General features: G+C 37.9%; 1 protein-coding gene across 3 annotated transcripts in view; it reads left to right on the top strand.

The window, feature by feature from the left end:
- The window catches only part of TNR (tenascin R), a 304,192-nt gene that overhangs the window by 23,783 nt on the left and 258,499 nt on the right, over window positions 1-21,910 (top strand). The gene's annotated exons all lie outside the window — the stretch shown is intronic.

The raw sequence follows: 21,910 nt of genomic DNA, 5'->3' as shown, positions 1-21,910 counted from the left end.
ACTATGTATCTCTGAGATTCTACACTTGTCACCATAAACTAATATTTTACAATAAACAAAAAGCTCTGTAAAGATTGGGCCTAGAGATACAGCTCCCTGCCGGTTCTGCCCACTGATGCTAGCACATAATTTGTGTTTAATGCTACTGGCTTGGAATAGCAGTGATTGGAAGTTCTTTTGCATTCCCAGACTGTTCAGGTTTGTTGCCAAAACGAAATCTAAGGACGTGACAGTGTGGTAGATAAACCATTGCAATGTGTTTAAAACGTGTATGCATTAAATGTGCCATTTGTGTGCATCTTTTACTTTTAATAGAACACAAGTGAGTACACAGACTTATACTGAAAGCTGCAGCAGGTCAAATAAAGCTCACCCCATTTCCTGGCTGAAGGACATCTGTTTTGTTACCTAAACTTTCCTCCCCAGCCATTCTTTCTCTAGCCAACCCCATGTGGGTTTTACCACATTTTCATGTTTTGAGGAAGCTAAGTATTGCACCTTGCTAGACCTTCCAACCAACCATGAAATGCCTGTATTGCAAAGACTAAGTTTTGACATCACTGAATTTTAAATCGGGTATGTTATGAAAATGTAAAATTTTATTTAATAATGTCATTAGCATGTTGATGAGGAAAAAAGGACAATTCATTGACAGCAAAATATTTTGCAGAATAAATTTTAACTTTCATAGATAATTTAGAGAAGAGGAGAATAAATGGAATATATTTTATTATTAAAATAAATGATTGAATTAAACCAGTGGTGCTCAACGTTTTTTTATCTGGGGGCCGCTTTTGACATTTCTGCACTCACCATTTGATGCTCATTTCATTAATGTGACATTTTAGTAATGAAAGATACAAAACTAAATCTATCATACAGTGATGGCCGGTCATACATTGTTCCCTGCTTACCATTTCTGTACCAAAGAGCATACACCACACCCTACAATGCATCTTGTCAGTTAAAGGAGGGCCCTAACCTTGTTTGTACCCCAAAATCTCTGCAGTGGATACTTCCAGAGAAATGCAATTCATGTGACAGATTGCCAAGGGGTACATGTTCTCTTTACTACATCTTCAGGACCCTACATCTCCCCGTTTCTGAGAAATAAGGGTTCACAGAAGGTAAGTAGCCAAATATGTGTGACAGGCACCCCAACAGCTGCTCAATTCGTCATACTGCAGCAATAGCAGATTTGACTCCAGGCAGCAGTGAGCAGTACTGAGTGTCTCCCCCTAGGTTTTGGTTTGGTAACAGCTCTCAGGGTCCCCTGTGTACCCTGAACGATTCTACATTTCTATGATAAATGCTTTGGGAGATATGAAGTTTTATGCATACATTGGGGGCTATGACAGCTGCATGGACACAGACACAGCTGTCATGCTGCTGGTAGGGTTTATCTCACAGTACAAGGAGGGTGGGGAGCAGCCAGAGCTGATTGCCAGGACCAGTACATGCCCACTCTCAAGCCCCAAACTGTCCCTCATTTGGAAGGACTGTTCCTACTTTGGTCTCAATTTCTTCTGTTCCTCTTTTTGACCTGATAAAAAGACTTCTATATATAACAAACTTGTTATGGAGCTATAAACCCTTCATCCGATGCCTACATTTGAGCATTTGTTATTTTGGTAAGCACACCTAAAAGTAGTTGTAAAAATTAGCTATTTCGAGTTTAACAAATAATTTTTGGCATATTTCCTACTTTGTACGGTCCATTTATCTTGGATAATGGCAAGGATGTGTTATGTTTCTTCACACTTTGTGCTACAAGATGTCCGTTTTTTCATCTCAGGAAGTTACACAAGGTATCATTTGTAGTAAATAAAAACAGGCTGCACTGTATTAATAAGCATTTTTTGTCCGTTTATCTTCCTTGCTTTCATGCTAAAATAGTTTATTAAAAAGTTTATAAACTTTTATATAAAAGTATAGTATAAAAGTATAATAAAAGTTTATTCTAGTTTATTGCTATTGAATACTTCCAGCCTATCATTAGCAGGTTCTGTAGTTGTCAAAATGTCAATTATTATTCCACTCTGATATTTAGAATGTAAGGAATGAATCGAGCCTGATGTTCTGGCAAATACATTCCATCTCTAGGACAAGTTTATAGTAAATAAAATGTAACTTTCATTCACTGCAAAAAAATTGAACTAGTGTTGAATATAAAGCTTAAAGAACCTGAATGGTTTTGTGTAGCTGAGCATAGTTTAGTGGGGGAACACAGCAAATTAGTAGTGACTTGACGTAATAACAATTGTATCATTAGCGCAAAAGCATATTCTAATAAAATGTGAGTGGAAAAATATAGATAACATACAGCAAAATGTGATCCTTTGTATCTACAATCCTGGACCAATTTCCAAAGGTCTGATACAGATATAACACCCAAGATGATACAGATTTTCATTTAAACAGAGGCACAAAAAGTGGTCAATGGAACGTTTTATTAAGGAATGCTATTTTATAGTAAAATCTGTGCCACTTTTTCTGTTTATCATTGCCTTGCTGGATCACAGAAATAGTTATGAAGATTTTTATGATAATGGACTTGGATAATGGAAGTGTTGCACAATAGATCAGCACTATATAAATACAAGTAAATAAATAGAATATTATATTTATAGTGCACCTATGATCAAGCAAATTATTTCTTTGAGCAGTCTCTAATGGGAACAATCATTGATCAACTAATTCCCCACACACTGGAGGTATAAAGTTGATTTACAGCCCAGAGTTAGTATATGATCCATGCATCTTGGAAAAAGTTCCATTTGTGTTTCTCTATGAATTTCTTTCAGTAAAATTCCTGACTACCTACAATGCTTTAAGCATAATCGTTTGGAGGAACCTAAAAAAAAAACCAAGATGTGACAGCTAATGGATGTTTATGAAAATGTCAGCACAAGCTTGGATTCAATATTATCGATATTCAATTTTCCTTAATGTACTCACTTTATGTCTGGTCTTCATATTGGTTACCTACCTTCAGTCAAATATATCATAAAAAGCTACATTTGTATAATGTATTGCTATAAAGAAACTAATGGAACTCAAGAACAAAACTGTTTATGAACATTAGCATATAATTAGCATCTATTTTTGTTTTTTTCATGCGTTTAGAAAACCTAGACATTAACAATAGGCTTATCTAAGTTCCCTACATTAAGCCTGCCTTTTTCTGCTCTGTGTCTGCAGACCATTTTTCAGAACAAGAAAGGCACCTGCATACCAACTTCTGCTGCCAAAATTGGTTGTTAGTGATCATTTCAGATGGACAATAGCTGTAGAGGCAGGCTGCTGTGCCAAGCAACCAGTTGTGCCTTATGGAGACAGAAGGGGGAAGCAATCGCCAGTGTAACATTTCATGACTGCAGTTTGCTTTTATGACTTTCAGAGAAGATGATGGGCAAGGTAACAGGGTTCAGGTCTTCTCTCACAATAGAAAAAGGAATTCACAACAATTTTTGTTCTTTTTTTTTTTTTTTTTCGCTTGATAACAATTTGCTTAGGCTATGTACTCGTGCAATAATTGTTGGAAACAAATGATTAACGACCGATAATCGTTAACAAAATAGTGCACAACGACTGGCCAATGACGCAGATGAACAAGGAATTTCGCTGGAAACCAACGACTGCCCCGGCGGATCTGATTGGGAGATGATCGTTCGCTATCTATTGTGTGTACGGTCGTTCAGTGATCCTGGATTTTTCTGTGATACACTTTCTCTGGTACACGTCACTTCCTGCATCGTTCAAAGGATCATATCTAGTGTGTGTACATTATTGGTGCATTATATTTGAACAATCCTATCCTACAGCATGTACAGAATCGTGCACTATACGATCGTTCAAAATAATCGTAAATATCCGTTGATCAGTCGTTAATCGTTTGTGCAGCTTCATTCCTAAAGTGCAGCTTAAGTCCCACTTTGAGTGATTCAGGCATTGTGGTTATTACAGAAGGAGACAGGCGATGTCCCTTCTGCAATAACATGTCTTACTAAGTGCGCTTGGAATATGCGAAAAAGCTGAGCTGCACTGTGTAACGTCAGCTTTAGTTCCCGAAAAACCTTTTGGTCTGTTGCAGGTGTGCAGAAGTTACATCACCCCGATGGCTCAGATGGCACAATCAGATGGCTGAAAAACAATGCTAGGCAGAAGAAAAGAATATGACTTAGCACCTAGCACGGGAGCACAGATAGGTAGGTGCGGCAGGGTTTAGTTTTGATTTAAAGATATACACAAGCCTAAAGTGTATGCCCAGTAAAAACTTTTTATTTTGTGACCATCCTATGGTCTTTTAGGAATATTTACCTTCTAAATGACTCCTGATGTCCACTGTCATTAGGTGAGAAAGTAAAAGAAAATTAAACATTTTCATTTGTTAGCAGAGACAAAATAGAAAGGAAATAGTCCAATTGGTGCTCTTGGTCTGACGGCAACTATCTCAAAGGAGAATTTCCTTAATTTTCACTCACTTTTCATTCTATATATATGACAGATAAATATCTTGAATGGAACACAAAGGTGATGGGGTCTTTATTAACAACCACTTAGAAAGAGAATGGATAAAAAATCTACTCATGCCAACATCTCATACAATTGAATATCACAACAAAGCCACTTCTCAAATTAGAATTTAAAGAACTTTAAGGCATCAATTCAGTACTAATCAATAGATAAAATGTATAATTTATTTGATACAATTACGGTAATTTTTTTTTACAACTGACGGGTAGGCACAAAAGGAAACAATTTACAATATAACAACATATTTACAACATAACATTTTTTGCTTTTTACTTAAAACAGATTCCTTCCTGCGATCAGTTAATGTTATACTCCAGTCTCCACGTGTGGACGCTGGATGCAGGTATGCTAGAACAGCAGTAGGAATTTTAAGATGAATGGAGACTGGATTATAACAATAACTGATCGCAGGAAGGAATCTGTTTGAAGTAAAAAGCAAAAAATTTGAGAGCAAACCTGAATAATGGGGTTTAGTAAGCTACTACTATCAAGAAACTAAAGGAAAGAAACAATATAATGAACTTGACTCTTGATTTTTAACCCATACCACTGCTGTCTTTACCTGTACTCACCTATTGAGGTGGGGCTCTATGTGCCACAGGAATCAGATATTTCTGCCCCTCTTTCCTGAAGAAGCCGATTGATTCCATGAAACGCGTAGAAAATCAGCAGGGTATGCCCCTAGGATTGGGCAACCGAGACAGAATTATGTGATTGTGTTAGTTGCACATTTTTAATGAGTTTTAAATGTTATGTGCTTAATGTTATTTAAATAAAAAACATTTTTATATATTTGTGATAAATGAAGGTAATTGGTCTATAAAGTCCCACTTACTGAGTTGAATTTTCAAAATCCTATTGTTTATCGAGAAATTATTACAAATTCTTCCACCCATCCATTCGGTCAGCAAAGGGCAGGGACAACATCGACAGTTGGAGCTCTCCTGGAGTGTGCCAGGGTAAAGAGTTTAAACATCAGGAGAAGGGTCAATTTAACCCCTATAGTTGATGAAATTCAGTATTGATTTTTACTTTAATTAGTTGATGAATTTTTTCATTTAGTTAGTTTATTAATCCATACTTACCTTAACTTCATATCCCACCATGAATTGATTGTTTATTCTTATAAAACTGATCTCCTTAAACTAATTGAGATATATTTTTATGAAGAAATATATTTTATTTATTCATTCATCTCATCCTTTCTAGCACTATATGCATCATCAATAAATATTTTATCATTTTTACATAAATTCTTAATAATTCAATTTATGAAGTATAAATCACCCAAACGTGTTCCAGGTGGAATAGAATAATAAAAAATCCCCAAATCTTCTCCATATTTACCTCAGATTCTGTTTATGTGGAGCCTTCAAAGTTACCTCGTGCCACTACCCTCCAGAGTGCACCAACTATCGGGCCAAATGAGAACTGCCAGTACTAAACTGTCATGCTTACCTGGTAAATAGCTGGCTGTGTGTGCTGCTCCTCCCTGGGTGTCTCATGTGGAGTGCGGAAGTCGCACCCCGATGACAGCTTCCGTGTAACCGCACTAGAAACGCGTTGGAACATTGAGATACTTTTTTTTCTATTGATAGTTACTGAATAGCTCCCTAAAAAGTCCTTTAAATTCTCATCTGATAGGGTCTTTACTATTATTATAGTAATTTAACTATTCTTCACTCTATCCAAATCTGTTTGGACTTTGGATATACTATAAATAAATATTAGTCTGTTATAATCTAATGTTAGTAATGCTCATGCCTTGCAGTTCTAAATTCTGTAATTTGAATTTCACGGGGATTATATTCTGTCTGCCACTAGTATGCTCTCCATATGTTTGAATGTTTTCTCCAGTTTTACCCAGGTCTTACATATGTATATTGATACTTTAATTTGTGCCTTACCTAACTGAGCACAGAGTATGTATGAGTACACTTGGTACATTAGGCTGTAAGCTCCATTGCAGTTAGGGACCTTTTAAAAAGGTTCCATATACACTATAAATTTTCCTATAATTATGGAAATAAAGCAATCAAATGTATACAGCTGAACAGCTATATTCTGTTTAAAATACATGTAAAAATGCGGTCACATGAAACTAATCAGTCCTTTTACTAATCTATTTTTAAAGACATTTTGCTGTGAATGCTCCAGCAGTGCACATTTAATTTTCCATGGTGCTGCCTGCTAAACCATGGATGCAAAATACCTCCATTGTTGTGATTTCAAGAATTCAAGTCTAAAAATAGCTGCTACACATGTGCAGTTGTATTTATAGCCCAGCTTCACTAGCTCCACTCAGGAATACAGCTGGGGTTTTATTGCAGACTAAGGACAATATCTTAGATACTTACCACTTGCCAGGGATGCTTGTTCTCTCAGTGTTAATATAGAAGATGCTCTTTTCTTTCTGTTCCCATTCTCATTCTGATGATCATCTGAGCATTAACCCCAATCATTAAAATTATTATTTTTTTTATAGTAAGATACACATGGGAAATATACATTTACACTGTGATGATTCCTAGTGTACAGCTCCTGGTGTACGCATGCGGCTCTTGAGCCTCCTTGTTATGCCTCCCTTTACCTTTTTACTGTAACCGGAGTTACCACGTCCACCTCCGGGGTAAGGGGACATTCTCTTTCCTTCGTATGCATTGCGGAAGAGAGGGATTTGCGTTCATGGGCATCCCTAGTGGGGAGTGGAGCCATCAGCGCAGGAAAGGGAGTCCGGCCTAGTGTGCTTTCTTGACCTTCTAAAATGGCCTAGTAGCCAAAAAAGTTTGCTGACCCCTACTGTAGGTAGAACCCTCGCACTACATTGTTAGTAAAAGTGATTGCAGATGGGGTTTTACCTTTATTTACTTTTTACTGTCATGACTCGCTTATTTTACACTTTTCAATTTTTCATTATAGACTTGAAAGATTGTAAATACCCAACCCCACTGTTTTTCCAAATAACAATTCTAATTGAAAAAAGGGAATGAAATGCAGATTTGCAGTTAATTGTGGCAAACCATGGCAACAGGGTCTCCACTACAATGTTTTGCCAGTTTATTGTGCACCAGTAAAAGGCTCCTTTGAACCAACAGGCAAATATTGTCAGTCCAATTTAAGAAGGAATCATTTGACATTAGCACCAGAATAACATTCTGATTATATGAAAACAGAATTCCTAGGATCACTCAACAGTAAAAGCATTGTTTTTTCTCATGGTTGTCTTTACACAGTAATCTTTAAAATCTTTTAACTTTTTCAAAGCTTTCTGTCAAAACTCATGAAATGAAAACCTTGCGAATGACTTCATGCTCAGCCTCAATTTGTGTTTAGATGAGTGCCACATCTATTTCAAAATAACCTTGATAAAGTTCATTTTCTGCATCATCCCATTCAATTGTGTGCAGCTTTAACATCTAGGATGTCAGTGACAAGTGTATAGCAAGAGCAGAGTATCCACTCTAGCTGGTTTTTATATCTTTACACCTTACATCTGTGTATGAAACAGTCTCTATTGCAGTTAATTTTGAACGGTACCACAAAACAGTTTACCACTATTTTTTACTGAATAAATTAACATTTTAAGACACCCTTATTCACAAATGTGAAGCAATTGTGCTTTGCAGGGTAAAAAACAAACAAAAAAAAGGAAATTTGCACTAAAATGTTCATTGTAATGTGTTGCATGCCAATAAAAATGCTACTTCGGTTCTGTGCCTATAAAATTTAACACTGTTGTGATATTTTCAGTAGCTTGTAACCCAGAATACTGAGGCTTACGTAAAGCCGAAAGTTAGATTGTGAAAGGGTTAGATCGCTCATTTGGTTTTTAAACCTGTTTGTGTCATTGCTGGGTTGCAGCAGTGCAATGCTGGGCAAGGGGTGCAAAACTAATAAATGTAAGAGTGGTGAAAATCTGCGAGGTGCAATACTGGATGCAGATGAATAGTGTGGAAATGAACAGTTCAAGAGAGTTGCAGAGCTGTAAGTAGTAAACAGAACAGAGTGATACAAGGCTGGGTGTACAGGAAAGCACTTTAGAGCTGGTAAATAGGAAGCAGCAGCACAGTAGGGGTAGAAAACTGAACATGGCAAGGTCAGGTGGTGAGTGTTGGAGGATTACATAGGTGAATGGTGGACAAGGGGTACAGAGGAAGTGTAGTTGGCTTTAAATGATTTTTCTGAAGATATGAAGGAGATTTTGGATACACACACCTTTTATGTTTGTTATGTTTGCCATTTGTTTTTTTCAGTAGTCAAAAATGTACAACTTACAGCAGAGATTATATAGGTGGTCAGTTCTGCAATTCTAAAACTGAGTAAGATCACACTACAGTGTAAGCCTGGAAGAAAATAAAATACCATAATAAGTGGTGAACACTCTTTACATTTTAATATTTGCTGTCCTGCTTTGTAATGCATTTGTGGTTTGGCATTTTCTGGTTTGGGCCTATTTGCTGCATATGGGGTGTTTAACAAAGTTTAACACAATTTATTTTTATTTGAACAATTGACCTTTCAATATGTTTTTGGGATGCGGGAGGTAACTGAAATGCTTGGATGAGAATCCATGCAAACACAAAAGGGAGGACATACAAAACTCCATGGAGATAGTGGAGTTTAGAACCTGAGATCCTAGCATTGAAAAGGCAAAAGTGCTATCCACAAAGCCAATATATACAGTAAATATACATATGTCATGGACACAAACATATTATAGAATATATTTCAATTATATTTTAATAGGTGTTAACACTGTTTGGTAATTGAAATACATCAGTTAGGAAAAGTATGCTTCCCAGGGGAATGTGCATAAAGTATAAAATAAACCTTTAGCTGGAAAGAATTTACAGGTGTAAATTGCAGAATGTGTTCTACAGTTAAGCAATGAGAAAAAGTCTCATGGTTGTTCAATTATCACTCAGTCCGTAAACTGCTGCTTGTAAGGAATCCACAAAGTGATGTGTACTTTAAAAAGGAAACAGATCCCTGAAAAAAGATTAGAATTGTACATCTCAACGGGGATGCAGAACATTTTATAACAGTATATGTTTATGTGGATAACACAAAAATGTTTCCAACCCCTAAAATGATGCCTACTTAAAGCCCTACTAGCTAATATAATTAAAGTAAAATCTGATTCCTTGCATTACTAAATTAAAGCCCCTTTCAGAATTGTGGTTGAAAACTAGACTTTTAGGGCCACTTCAGACTTTGGTCAGCCAAAATGTTCTGCCGGTGGGGTTAAATTGGATGATGCAGAAATGCACTTCATCAAGGGTATTTTGAAACAAATGTGGAACTCATCTCAACACAATGGCCCTGATTTATTAAAGTTCTCCAAGGCTGGAGAGAATACACTTTCGTCAGTGAAGCTGGGTTATCCAGCAAACCTGTAATGGATTTCCTAAAAGTCAAGCTTTTGTTAGCAAATGTTTTCAATCCTGGACCAGATCCATTCCAGATTTGCTGGATCACCCAGCTTCACTGTTGAAAGTGTATTCTCTCCAGCCTTAGAGAACTTTAATAAATCAGGGCCAATGAATGGGTGAGGTTGGGAACCTTTTTTTTGTATGGGGCTGTAGTAGATTTTGAAGGGTTCAAAAAGTGACATACCATTGTTGGCTACTTGGTTGGTGTAAGAAGACCAGGCATGGCTACATCAAAATGTGTTTATCCATGGTGCAGTTTGCCTATCCAGGCCACGCAGCAGCCGTATGCTGTGCACCTGGAAGCTGTCAGCTGCTCATTTTGACACTCTGGGTGTAAAAAAAGGCCCTAAAAGTTAAGTGCAGTTGAGGTGAGACCACACAGTCAAAAGCTGTTAGGAACCACGCTGCTATCCACCGCAACTGCAGCCAAAAATGCATGCAGAAAACCTCTCATTAAACTAAGTGTGAGTGTTACAAAATATGTATTTTTTTTACAAAAAAGTTGTAGACATTTTGTCTTCTCCCTGTTAATGCATATTTTGGAGGCACCAACTTTGGCTGTAATTATAGCAAATCTTTTGAAAAATTCTTCGAGCTCTTTACATCTGTATCTGACAATTGTTGCCGATTCTTCTCAGGAAAATTATTCTAGCATTTCAGTAAACTCCAAAGGGAAATTTTGATATAGACATGTTTGAGGAGTACAATGCCCATTTTTGTAGATTGTTTAGGTTATAATTGTCCAAAGGATGATTTCTCCCATCACTGTGCGTTTCTTACGTTCCTAATTGCTACAGTGATTAAAGCCCTCCTTACCTGCCTAATGCATCGGATTCCATGGCAGACCTACAGTAATATCCAATTGTTTCATTTTTTTTAATGGTAGGGTAAAAAGTGCTTCAGAGGATGTTTAAGGTACATACATAGTTTTACACTGGTTTGTACCTAAGGAAAATGGTGAATACATTAAAAGATTGTCATAAACAATTTATTTTTGGTGCAAAATATATTCTTTAAGAAAGTTTATCCTACAAAGATATTACAAAATGGCCTAAACACATTTGCCATGTTACACCCCTAGAAAAAATAAGTAAATAAATTAGAGTGATTTTTCAAGCTAATTGATTCTTTAATCAGTGTCACAGGTGTCTCCAATAGTGCAATCAGTCATTCAGCTATTTTAAATGGAGAAGTTAAGCACTCTGCGTTTTGGTATCATTGTGCACCCCACACTGAACATGGACCAAAAGAAGCAAATGAGGAAGTTGTCTGGGAAAAAAAGAAGGAAAATAATAGTTGACAAATAGTTGCAAATATTTTAGGAAGTCCATGGAAATGTATCCATGGAAATGGATCATATTGCTAGGCCAATCATAAGACAAGGAAGGGGTAAAGCCAAACACCAAAGAATCTTCATGTTTACATATTGTAATGCCCCATGTTTTACAGTCCTATGGAGCTCCAGAAGCAGAAATGTGCTATTACGTCTGGTTCCTGATCGAAAATGCTGGTAGCTGTAAGGAACTTACCCGTCCTGCGAGCCCGCGGTGTCCCTGGGGATCCCAGCCACAGAGGGAGACGCCGCTGTAGCAGGCAGCTTGGCCGAGGCTGCTGCTCTACTCACAGCTTGTCTCTCTCTGCACGCGGAGGGATCCGTCCTGGCCAAACTACTGTTCAGCCAGGCAGCATCCCTTGCATCCCTTCAGATGTGGTTACTGAATCTCCTGCTCTCAGCACTCCTTTGCATGTGCAAAGTAGTGCACGTCCTAGGGGTGCTGTGGGAAGAGGTGCGCGTGCTACAATGCGTCCCTCTTGTACCCCCCCGAGGGCGTGGCACTCGGCTGCCTCGCCCCGGGGCGGGACATTGGCCGCAGGGGATTCAGTTAGTCTCCTATCACACGGCGCCAGGTGGCGCAAGGCCATTGGTCACTCTGGCCATTTAAGGAGAGCCTGTCCTGTGCACCATTGCCCGCTAAAAGCCTCTGTTAACACAGTGTGCTTGGGTGCGTCCTTGTGTTGGTTTAAAGTTTATCTGCTTTGTCATCTCCATAGTGACCTGGTCTGAAACTGACTCTGCTTGAACTCTGCCAGCCCTGACCTCGGATTGTTACTGACCATTCTGCCTGCTGCCTGCCCTGACCTTGGATTGTTCTTGACCTGTATTTGCCTTACCCTCTTGTACTTCGCTTGTTTGGACTTAACCCTTGCTGTGCTTTATGACTTTGAATAAAGCCTGATTAAAGGATATCTGGAGTTGGTTGTGCTTTGTGTGCCCAGGCGCATTACAGTAGCACTGACTATTTGACTTGTAAGTGACAAACTACATTACAGAAATTGAACTATTGTATCTATGTAATATTGCTCCTTAAAACGTGCATTGTTAATTAATCTCCCAGTTTCAATCTCTGGAGTAATGTAGTTCATAACTCAATCTTCTGTTTAAATTACCGCGTTAGGTAGCTGTGCATTTTTGTTCAGGTCATTATATCATATTATATCATTTAACTCCTACTGTCAACTGCTGTCACTGCTAACATGCAAGATAAGATCATGTCAGGTTATGTAGGAGGAAAACTGGAGTAAAAATGATGGGACATTTATAATTTAAAAAATGAGGGAAAGAGAAACGTGCATAAGAATGTCTTAACTGTTATCTCTAATCACCTATACATATTCTTTTTTACTGTCTGAGATCCACCCCAGCCAAAAAGGTGGCTGAACTTGTTGGTTTATGGAAATGTCAACAGATCTTTTTCCAAACATTCACATCTACAATAGGTTACTCAAACTTTCATAATTAAATCAGTGAAGGAAGGTTAACACTGTGAATGTTCCCATTTATCCAGATCATTTTATAGCTAGTAGTAGTTAGTCACATTCATTTGGACTTTCCATTGTAAAGTTGAAGAAGTTTCATAACTTTCCAAACATGGAAAGCTGCAAAATGTCTCCACTATTACAGGAACAAGTCCTGCTGAATGTGAATAACTTCTACTAGGGGTAACATTGTTATTCTTGACATCAACATATCTTTAGAGAAAACTGTAAATACATTCCTGCCAATCAATTCTTTACAAAAGAACGCTCAGCCAGAAGATGACTGCCAAACCAGATGAAAGCAGTGCTGTTTCATGCGGAGACTTGGAAATATAGCTGCACAGCTGGTTTTACTCAGTAGATGGGTGTCCAATCTTGCTGCTGTAAATCCAGGGCTCAAGGCCAAGCTGATGGTTAAGTAGCCCTGGGAACATTATCAATGAAGGTGAACAACCAGGCCTTCATTTTGTCACCTGAACTTTGATACAACTGTTTGTGTTTTGGAATTATAAATGCCCTGCGTGTTTTGTTAATAGTTCATGACATCTGGAGAGCCACAAGTTACAGTTAAAGCCCCATGAAATAAAATAATTGCAATGAGTTGCATTTTTAAAGCATTCAACCAATAATAAATACATGTTTGCTTGAAATTAGCTACCAGATGCTACCTTTCAGCATCTATCAAAATGTTGCTTGGAAACGAGGTGGTCCCAGCAGTGGTCCCCAACCTTTTAGACTTCATGGACCACTAGATGCACAGACTCCAGACCGCACATCACTCATATGGGAATAAACTTCCCCTAGAGTGACGTCATGATGCCAGAAGCCACCCACTCTCCCAACGTAGGTCTGAGCCTGCAATTAGAGAGTGGGTGGGTTATGTCCAAAGACACAACCTGTCCACCGCCCTGAGCCTGGGATCCGTACAGGAGACATGGTCCACAGGGGTTGGGGACCCCTTCGCTATGTGCCCAGAAAAGCAGACTTGCAGTTCTGCAGTATTAGCAGAAACATAGTTGCCTTGCACTTTGAATTTACAAATTTCCTGTGTGATATTGTGGTCTACTACTGTTTTTAAGACACCTGTAACCATATAAGCTTTCTGAGACTTGCAGCTCCAGATACAATTGATCCAACTGGCTGATAAAGCCCCTTTTGGGGAACAGAATAATACAGAATATGTATTTTTGGTAGTTTAACATGATGCAGTTTTGCCATTACTGCCTTGAAAGGTGAGCATTCTGAAATGCATTTTTACTGTTTTAATCAACTACTAAGCGATAAAAAAAGTGATGCAAAATGAGAAACTGAAAGGTCACTGTAACCCCATGTGACAGATTGTTTTCAATACCAGCAATGACCTCAGCAGACATATTATACATTTGTTACAGCATTTTTCAGTTTAGCAGGACTTTCTGCATTTCCAAAATCAGTGCATGTACCCCACTTACCTGCTAGGAGGCTTTTCAGAGTGGCTTGTAGGAAGACAAATGACTGGTATGGATCATCCACCAAGCATGTTAACTATAAGTTGTGATAGTTTATATAGTGTTATCCAATTACTAGTTTACCTAAGAAAAAAATATGAATGGATAAAAGGCACAGAACCAAAGTAATGTCTCACTCCTTATATTTCATTTTGTATGATGATATTCCTCAATAGGCCGTGCCTCGATTACCTAAAATAGACAAAACACAATTCTTTCTACTTCTTCTATATTTATGTCACTGTCCCCAGTGTCCACTTATTTTGTTTTATTCATTTATGTTGTTGGGTTTATTAGTATGCATTGTTAGAGTCCAGCAACTCAGTTCAATAAGAGGAGGATGATGACTGAGATGAGGGGAACATTGAAGCATATAAGAGAAGATAGAGGCAAGGAAGAAAGCAGAGTAATAAAATCCAGGACAAGAAAATCAACAAGAGGTATAAAATGAACACATATATTGTATGAAGGAATTGAAAATCAATAAGACTGAAATAGAGAGGAAGAAAAGCACAGTCGCATATGTACTTCTATTTGTTTGCCCCATATCAGTTTTTTACTCCAAAACTAATTTATGACTAGTGTATAAATCACCCTCAGAAATGTACTGAATAGCTACAATGTTTGTTTCCTTCCAGTGTACTGTTCACAACTTTGAACAGTTTGTGTATAGAATATGAGGCTAAATGCCCAAACACAGACTATGAGTATGTAAAGTTATATGCTAATCCTAAACCGCAATTCTAAAAACTTTTTAAAGCTAAAATTGGCTTTCAGCCAATGAATAAAATGAAAAAGCAGCTCTGGCTGTAATGTTCACCTTCACTCCATAGCTGCTCCCTGTATAGTACCGTATATACTCGAGTATAAGTCGATCCGAGTATAAGTCTATTTTTACCTGGGAAAACAAGAAAAAATGATTGACTCGAGTATAAGCCGAGAGTGGGAAAAGCTGCAGCTACTGGCAGCTTTCAATATTCAAAATAAATACCAATACAATTACAATAATTGAGGCATCAGTGGGGTATATGTTTTTAAATATTTATTTCAATATTACTAGCTGAGCTCACTTTGCTTAGAGTAAAACTTTCAAACCATTGTTTCCATATGGGGTAAATTTATGGGTAGAATCAATTGCTATGTATAGAAATACATGGGTAGGGATGCTAACGCTTGCTAAACACCTTTTTTTTAAGTCAACAGAATTGTGCTGCAAAATCAGTTCTAAGTGCAGTTTGTTATAGTGGTGTTAAATTGTGTCAATATGGTGTGTGTACTGCTGCATTCTAGAGAATGCAACACCTACTCTCTATTAGCATTAACACCGCTCTTATACACAGCCATATATGAGCCCTGAAACCACCGTGTGATCTGGGTGGAAAAATGTGTGCAATGTATGTTTTGGTTTTTATTTTTTTTTTGTTCATTTGATCATACAAATTGTTTTCTCATACATTGCAATTTATTACACATAATACATTGCAATATACTTCTATGCACTTCTTTCTAAAACAAATTCATAGATCATGCGGAGGGTCTGAGCTCATTATAACACAGCCGGATTCAGTATGGGCTCCCTACAGAGCCTGTACATGGTGTTGTGATGTGGGGACCCGCACAAGCCCAATGACGTTAGGGACTCCCTCTGCAGGCAGAGGGACACCAGTCTTGTCGGCGGCGCCTGCTCTCAATCGAGGGAGGGACCCATGCATCTGACTAGAGTATAAGCTGAGGGTGACTTTTTCAGCACATTTTGGGTGCTGAAAAAGTCGGTTTATACTCCAATATATCCAGTACTTCTTTTTTGCTATAAAATAGCTGAAAATCAGCTGAAGACTGAGGACAATTAAAACAGGGCACCATTAATATTATTATACAGTATTAAGATAGAGCCATCATATTACGCAGCGCTGTACAAAGTCAATAGTCATGACACACCATGTCCCCATCATGTGTCCATTGTGCCCCCCCCCCCTTTTTTTTAAGTATTAATGTTTAGGGAGGTGCTAATGTCTTCATGTCACTCTTTGCCTTATGAGAGGATCGCTCAGGACTGGTAGGAGGTGATAAGAAGGGACTTCTGGAAAGTGTAAATGTTAAAAAAAAACAAAACATTCATAAAGGAAACCCTCCAGAAGTGGAGGACTAAGCCTGAAGCTGTAAAAGTTCAACTTTCTCCCACACTTTTAACTCCAGAGACCTGGTTAGTGAAGCCACCTATCGCAATAAAGGGCCAACTGATGTCCTGTTTTGATCACTGTTCTGTTTATAGTTCATTAATTTTAATGCATGTAGTTAGTTAATTCTCTTAGTATTTTTTAATTCATATTAGCAGATAATCTGAAGGATCAGATCAGAATCAGTTTCTCCTGGATCTCCAAAACCTAATTACAAATACCTTCTGCAAAATGCTATAGGAAATTTCAAAAACAGTTCCACATCCTGCTTTTTCTAAAGCTACACATTAACTAATTTGCACATATAAAGTTTTAACAACACATCACATTTAGGCACTTTCATATTTCTTCATTTCCCTATAGTGTAACAAATATTCTATTTACCTTTCTGTTACAGGACAGTGAAATTTAGATTGTGTGTATATAAGCTGTTCACATTGAAACACTAGAGAGCCAGGTTATGTCTCACAGCAGAATATAGTTTATACTAGGTTATATATCACATTTCTTTCAAACAATTTTTCTGCAGATAAAAATGCACTAAATCAAAATACAGAAGCAGTGTTTAAAAAATTGTGTACAACTTTATCACTTCCATAGGAACTGAAAAGGTAAGTAGCAGTCAGGTGCTCTTAATCAAATGCACTTGATTCATTGATCATCAGCAAGTGTGGGCACCTCTAAAAAGCATTAAGGTGTGTGTTAACATAATGCCAAGGAGAAAAGAAATCAGCTATGATCTTAAAGAACCAATTGTTGCTGCCCAATATTCTGGAAAGGGTTATAATTATAAGGCTATTTCCAAACAATTTGAACTTCATTATTCTACAATGAAAAAAAAGATTACTCTACACAAGTTGAAAGCACTTAAGACAGTTCGTTCCCAGGACTGAATGATCCAGCAAATTCACCAAAAGGGTAAACCATGCCAAAATACCTAAGCTACATCTCAGACTTTGCAGGCCTCTGTTCATCATGTTAAATGGTAGTTCACATCAGTACAGCAGTACAGTTAGAAAAATACTGATAGTATGGCTTGTTAGAGAGGGTTACCAGGAAAAATGCATTTTTCCTTCAAAAAGAAAAAAAACATTAACTACTACATACTTAAACTCCGAAATTTCACTTTTATGTTAAGTAAAAATTCTTTTTTTTTGTTTTTTTTAAGTGCAACACTTCCCCCCAATTCTCGATCACCTAGGCGATGAATGAATGAGAATGCAGAGCCTCCCAGTATATTTACATCAGGCATCCTGGGTAGCTCCTGGGTGCTCCTCCTGCTCATGCGCTCCTTCGGGCACGTGCAGAAATATCCTTTTTATGGAAAAAAAAATTGCAGATCTCACGCATGCGCAGTGAGATCGTCAAGTTTTTTTCACAACCTACATCACCTGATTTCGCCCCTGGGTCGGTTGACGTAGGAAGAAGAACCATAAAAAAAGATAAGGATGGCGGCGCCCGGCTCACAGACGGATAAGGTGACGACGCGGGACCCGAAGGGAGAAACCTCCAAATGCATCTGACTGCCCTGTGGCATTAAAGGTAAGTGTATTTTTTTGTTTTAGGCACCCTTGGCTTTAGTTCTTCTTTAAGTTTGCAAAGATGCATTTCTAAACAATGTCCTTTGGACAGACAGAACCAAAGTAGAGATATTTGCCATGGCGCTCAGCACCACCACATAAACACCTTATATTAGCTGTAAAGCAGAGCAGTGGGTGAGTGATGATTTTGGTTTGTCATTTTTCTGTTGTGTAATGTTTTTGATTTAAATAATTTTAGAATCTGCTAAGCATTAGCTATTTTATTATATATTGATACATAAAACCTTAAAATTAGAGGGGTGTACATATTTGACATGACTGTATAGCTTACATGGTGAGTAGTAAAGATAAATATGTGAGGAATTAGGTACATGTGGACAGGTGACAGAGTGAAGGTACAGGGAATTAAGTACATATGAAACAAAGAAGATAAAATGTACTGCAAAGGGTTAAATAATCTTGAAATAAAGTTTCACAAAACTAAGCAAGGTAATGCAAGATGTATATAAGGGAGCAGAGCGAGTGATGGGAACATGACAGGAAGGTGGGTGTAAGAGAAACTCAAGATTTACAAAGTTCTGCAGTGACAAAAATGTAATGTATTATTTGACATTCTCTACAATTTCACTGTTTAAAAAGGGCGACCAGTTTTCTTCTAGGCAGAACTGTTGGATCTCTTGGCAAAGCCATTCTAAAGCAGGTTGTGTTAAATCAGGAAAATGATTGTATATTAAAAAAATGAAAGAAAAATATAAACATTGAACATGGACATGGAAATAATTTCTCCATTCATCTTATACTTGCAGGGCCTTTGTACCTGAGCCATGGCTTTAGTGCCGTCTGTGGAGCCATGATATAAACAGTGTTACTGGTCTGGAGATAATTTGACCAGTAAATCCTAAATCGTTTCTCCTGTTAAAGAGGCCAGGTAAAGAGTCCTCATCTGACACTAAAGAACACTCTGATGTCTGATCTTCACGCCTAGGGAATGAACTTCTCTCTAGCTTTAGAAATAAAACAAACTTACTGTATAACCATACATTTATTATACCCACAGTGTCTTTTTTTATACAAGCTGTGCAGAAAGCACGGATGTTGTGCAGAACTGATTGGCTTCTACGGAACTGCTCAATGTTACTTTTTCTCTCACCTGCAAGTGTGTTATAAAGAAAAGCTTTGTCTGTTTTAGGGATACAAAGGCAACAGATTGATACATAAGGGAGGGATATGGAATTTTTAGCCTTTGGAGCAATTTTTATGTTAATGACAGATGCCAACATTATTTATACATCTCTGCCCACATTCGACGAGCACCAGCTACTATCTTGCTTTGTGGATCTTTTGTAAACATTTTTTCAGATGACATTTCAAAACTACAAAGGCAGTTTTGAAAAAAAACAAAAAACAAAACATTCTGTTATATAATGCACAGCATGTGTCACTAATTGTAGGTCATGCGTCTGCCAATATCTGGATGGGGAAGCATCTCCACATACTGCCAAATACTGTATGTTAACTGGTACTGTCTGAAGCATTCCTGACCAGTCCTCCTCTGTTTGACACTATTACTTAATGCTTAGACAAATTGTCTGATTTCGTAAAGCTCTCCATGGCTGAAGAGGATACACTTTCATCAGTGAAGTTGGGTGATCCAGCAAACCCGGAATGTATTTCTTTAAAGTAATTTGCTATTTGTAAATATAGCGTTGATATATTGCTTTGAATCCTGGACCAGATCCATTCCAGCTCTGCTGTATTACCCAGTATCCCTGATGAAAGTGTATCCTATCCAGCCTTGAAGAGCTTTAATAAATCAGGGCCAATGATGTTAAAATTGTGGTGCTACGAATCCCAGCTTGGACATTTTCCCATTAGGGAAAATAGGCCAATTAGTGAACTAAACAGTTGCTATCTCCTCAAAACTATTTTTTGGGTATATATTTTTTACATATACAAGACTAAGCCCTTAGTTAAGGTGCGTACACACTTCCAATTTTTATCGTTCCAATCGAACGACGAACGATCGATTGGGCAAAAAATCGTTCGTAAAAAAGTAACCAAGGACGCCGACGAACGAGGAAACTCGTTGGAAACGAACGACCGGACCGGCGGATCGGATTGGACGACGATCTTTGAACATCGTTCGTGTGTACGGTCGTTCGTTGATCGTCCATGGGCTGAGCATGCGTAATGAACGAACGTTCGTTCACTTTCCTGTCGTGCACATAGTTCCTCTATCGCTCAAACGATCGTATCTATTGTGTGTACAATATCTACGAACGATCGTGTCGTTATCTCTATGTGCAGGATCGGTGCTGTACGATCGTTCGTAGATATCGTGCAGGATCGTTCGTCGTTCGTTTTCCAACGATAATAATTGGAAGTGTGTACGTAGCTTAAGGGTGAAACACAGCAGGGGGTAAGCCTTTGTTTAGCAAGACATTTTTTAAAGTAGTAATGATGCAGGCCATTCTTCCATGTGTTGGATGTCAACTGGGTGGGAGATGTTTATCACTGGGCCTGGGCACAAGCAGCTGGTTCATCTACAAGCAAATATTGTCAGAATGGAAACCGAGACTCATTTTCCATACTTGTCAGGGAGTGCGTCACATTTCACTATCCTGATGTATGCCTGAACTTCATTTAACCTAAGTATGTTGCCTGCTTTGTTTACAGCTAATATGGTTTAGATTGGAAACAATGTTTACTGTCATTGTTCATTTATTTTTTTTAGTTGGTGGGGGCTTACCTATGGTCAGCCTGAACTGAATTTAGTATTTAGAAGGTTAATCAAAAAAGCAACAATAAATAGAAAAACAAAGTTTTTATGTTTAATCTCAGGCATCCCATTGAGACACATATACAGCCTATGCCAGCTTACTGATGCAGTCAGTGCCATCATTCATGGAAGCCACCAACCAGATACAAAAAGATAGTAAGATTATAGGTTTACCACAATCATTGTCAGGTTGAAGCAATTTTGAGACATGCTTGAAGGCTTGCTGCAGGGGTCATTATGGTTGTTTTTATAAAAAGTATTGGGGCTCCTGTGAGGCTCTGGAATATACCACCATCATTTCCAGTGCCTGCCAAAAGGTTATGACTTCCGATCACAGTTGTGATATTATATTATTCAGACTCTTTATACATGACACATTTCATGCACTGGTTACAGACAAGCCACACTAATCCTTTGCCCAAATGTGTTTTTTCTGCGGTGGTTTTACTCTAGTTTTGCCTGAAGTATGATGTAGATGTCCAGTTCTGTCCCTAACAAAATGGAAACTGAACTTGTAGGCAGAAAGATCAGCAAAAATATCTTAGAACAAAACATGGTCCCCATTCCCTAGGTTGTATACAAATATATAAATTACAGATACATTCCAGTTTCTAAATAATTACGTCAGACATTGGGCCCGCTTTATTAAAACTTTCCAATGCTGGAGAAGACTATAATGGAAGTGATTAAGAGCAAACCTGGAGTTTATTTCTTAAAAATAATTTGCTATTAGCAATTTTTTCTAGCATTTACCAGATCCAATTAAGGTTTGATGGATCACCCGGGTTGCTCCATGATAGTCTATATTTTCCAATCTTAAAGAGCTTTAATAAACTAGAAATAAAACCCACTGATAGGATGTGTCATGTAAGATTTTTGTTTTTTCCTTAGCATGTTAATTGACCCTAATATATAGTTGTCTGCACATAATTCTTGAAACCCTGCCTGTGTGGGGATATCTCATTTTGGACCTGTGTGGTGATCCAGGCAGCAGACAGTGACAAATGAATACAGGTGTAAAAATGGACAAAGCAGGAAAGTGGTTCAATAGGATATCAATAATTCAATAGATATGGTGCAAGAGAGACAGAGAATCAGTACCAGAGATGAAGAGATAGAATTACATCTATTTATTACATGT

The sequence above is a fragment of the Pyxicephalus adspersus genome, chromosome 8 (assembly GCF_032062135.1).
Source record: "Pyxicephalus adspersus chromosome 8, UCB_Pads_2.0, whole genome shotgun sequence".
Taxonomy (NCBI): Eukaryota; Metazoa; Chordata; class Amphibia; order Anura; family Pyxicephalidae; genus Pyxicephalus; species Pyxicephalus adspersus.
Note: the sequence above shows the minus strand (reverse complement) of the source record. Positions and strands in the feature narration are given on the sequence as shown.